Consider the following 3,406-nt stretch of genomic DNA (forward strand, 5'->3'; position numbering starts at 1 on the left):
GCCGAGGGTGACAGATGAGGGCGCCGCACATGCGCAGAGCGTCCCCAGGCGGGCTCCACGGGCGCTTCCCAGCAGCCTCCGCGGAGAGGGACACGGGGACGCTGCACGCGCCGGCCTGCAAGCCCGGCCCCGCGCGCGGCCCTCGCCCCTCCGGAGGCTGAGCTCTGGGTTGGAAGCCAGCCTGGGCAACAAAGTCTGTGACTCTTATCTCCAGTTAACCGGCAAAAACCGGTGGCGCTGTGGTTCAAGTGGTAGATCGCTAGCTTTGAGCAAAAAAGAGCCCAGGGACAGCGCCCAGGCCCTGAGTTCAAGCCCCAGCATTGTCACAAAGAAAAGATTTAAGAGATACCGAAAGGATTTAGAAGTGTTTCTCCAGGAAATGTCTTAAGAAAATAGAGTGAAGAAATGTCTATCAGGTTCTTTGTTTTAGCAAATCTAGTTTTATGATGTGATCTTTAGGATGATAGTGTCCCAAAGCTCACAAATCACTGTATTTTCAAAAGAAAATAAAGTCAGAATATTGGTCGGGTTTTTTTGGGTGTGTGTGGGGGGGTCGGGTCATGGGGCTTGAACTCTGGGCCTGGGCGCTGTCCCTCAGCTCTCCAGCACAAGGCTAGCGCTCTACCACTTGAGCCACAGCATCACTTCTGATTTTCTGGTGGTTTATTGGAGGTAAGAGTCTCACTCATGGACTTTCCTGCCTGGGCTGGCTTTGAACCTTGATCCTCAGATCTCAGCCTCCTGAGTAGCTAGAATTACAGGCGTGAACCTGTAATGAATATTGATAGCCCAGCTGAAGATTGATGTGTTTTTGAAATGAGGCATGTATATTTCCAAAGGCATTGTTACCCACAAGGCGTTTGCAGAGTTTATTTTGTCATGTATCTCATTTAATTTTGTTTTGCCCAAATTAAAACTTATTTCTTGTACTATAAGAAATGTAGCACAAATTTAATTCTTGTTTTTTTCTTATTCATTTGTATTTATCATTAAGTTGTTGTGCAAAGAGGTTTCAGTTCAACAAGGTTGGTTATTAGTGCAATGCATCTTGATTAGTGTTGACTCTTTTATTGCTCTTCCCCATCCTTCCCAGCCCTACCCATCCTCTTAAGTTACCTGGTTCCATGTTTACATATGTATCATCAATATAATGATTGCATTTGCCATCCTTTCCTCTTTTCATTACTCTTCCCCTCTTTTTTTTTCCAGATTCATTTTTTCATTTGTGCATTGTTACAGGCAATTTTTCCAATATGTCACAATAATACAGTGGCAATAATAAAGCAATAACAACTTTTCTTCTTTTAAGATGCTTATTGAACCTTTCATATTTGTTCTAAGTGATGAGAATCTGCTTTGTTCTCATTATAACAACATATTGCTCCCTTCCCGCCCTATTCTGTTCATGTATCCAAAGTCCTTATAAGAAGGACTGACCTCTCCACTCTCAGCCCGTTATTTTTAGGTATCCAAAGATGGAATATGAAGGACTGACTTCCACCCTGTTTTCCTAGGTGCATACAGATACCAGACAGGCCATAAGTGCAGAATGCCTGAAGCCTGTAGAGCAATCTATCTAAGTCTGGCTGTAAATATTCCATCCTGGGCCCAACTGAAGAGTCCTTCACCTTCCTTGACCCAGTAGTTTTTCATTAACCTCTGCCTCCTTGCTGGTCCCCATAAAACCCCATTCCTGAGCCCATGTCTTTACACAAAACTCCATACCAGAGGGAAGGTCTGTGTCCCTTGCTGTTCCTCAATAAACAATCCTAGCCTGTTGAGATCGAGTCTGGCCCGTTCCTTCCTTTCTTCTTCACTTTCCCAACACTAAGTATTATTTATTTTAATCTTCACTACAGCTGTATTTCATTACCCCAACTTTATTAGTGAGCAAATAAGGGCTTTTAGAATTTAATTTATTTTCCAAATTTACACAACTAAGTCTAGGTTTCTGGACACAAAGTCTATAGTAGTAATTTTTTTAATCCATACCCTTAGTTTACTATGTCCTGAAACATTCTGTGGAAATGTCATTAAAGAAAACATCATAGTTCTTGCAGCTACTCTTTACAGATTTCATCTCAGACAATATACTAATGCAACAAATTGTTAAAATACAACTTTTCAATAGTAGATACTTCTTGCAATTTTTCCTTTTAATGGATTACTCTTTTCAGTTTACATTTGTGTTAGCAATTTGGAGCTAATTCATTAACATTTCTGTCCCAAATTTTATACCCCTGTGAATCTCTGAAGCTATTGATGCATGGTTGTGAAAAGATAACAAAAATGCAAATTCAATAAACACAAGCACAAAACATCAACAACCTGAAGGTATACTTGCTGTGATAAATTGTCCTCAGATACTAAATAAGTATCTGCCAAGACACAAAGTCCACTGACCACTAACTCACTGGTTTCAAGTTCAAGGCATAGGTGTACTTTGAAGAATTTACAGTAAAAGAGTAAAAGGATTTTTGAAGGATCATGATAACGAATTTCAATATCATAATACATTTCAAATTTGTGAGATGTTTGTGCCCTCTCAAACCACTAAAGTTTCCTATATTTTACTTAAGGGACTTTGGGAAAACATAATTCCTTGGCTTTGTATTTTGAGATTGAAAGATTAATTAGACTTTGCCAGAGAACCACGCAGACATCCAAGTATAGAGAACAAAGAAAGATTTGTTGCCGGGAAAATGGGCCAGCAAGACTCCTCACAAGGGAGAAATGAGAAGCAGCACTAGCTATTGTCTGAGGTGACCTATATAACCTAAGAGGTTTAGGAGAGTATGGAAGGGGCTAGGAGGTGGAGACCCCCGTGTGGACCTGTGGGCCAGGGGCTTCATCATGGCAGACTAGGATTTATGGCTGTTATCCAAATAGTAGATAAGGGGTCTTGCAACTGCCCAGAGCTGAAGGTCACTCTAAGGGGATCTTATTGCCATATATGGTGGTAGCTGCCCCAGAGAAGTGCCATTCCAAGGTAAAGGGGGTTGGAGGCTGATTATTTACTGCCTTTACTACATGGGCTTAGTGTTGCCTAGGAAGGGAGCATGCTAAGCTGTGGAGAAGGGAAAGAGTGGACTAAGCTATGGGAAGGGAGCTCATTTCACTAACAGAGATAATTTTAGATTTATAAAGTAATTACAGAAATATTTCAAAGAGAGGCTGGGAAGGTGGCTCAGTGGTAGAGCACTTGCCTTGCATGCATGAGGCCCTGGGTTCGATTCCTCAGCACCACATAAGCAAAAAGAAAAAAGCCAGAAGTGGTACTGTGGCCCAAGTGGTAGAGCACTAGTCTTGAGCTGAAGAGCTGAGGGACAGCACCCAGGCCCAGAGTTCAGGCCCCATGACCAGAGCCCAAAAAAAATTTTTTTTAAAGAACTACTTGTCATTTATC

Source organism: Dipodomys spectabilis, unplaced genomic scaffold (genome assembly GCF_019054845.1).
Source record: "Dipodomys spectabilis isolate Male_0828 unplaced genomic scaffold, ASM1905484v1 ptg000207l, whole genome shotgun sequence".
Taxonomy (NCBI): domain Eukaryota; kingdom Metazoa; phylum Chordata; class Mammalia; order Rodentia; family Heteromyidae; genus Dipodomys; species Dipodomys spectabilis.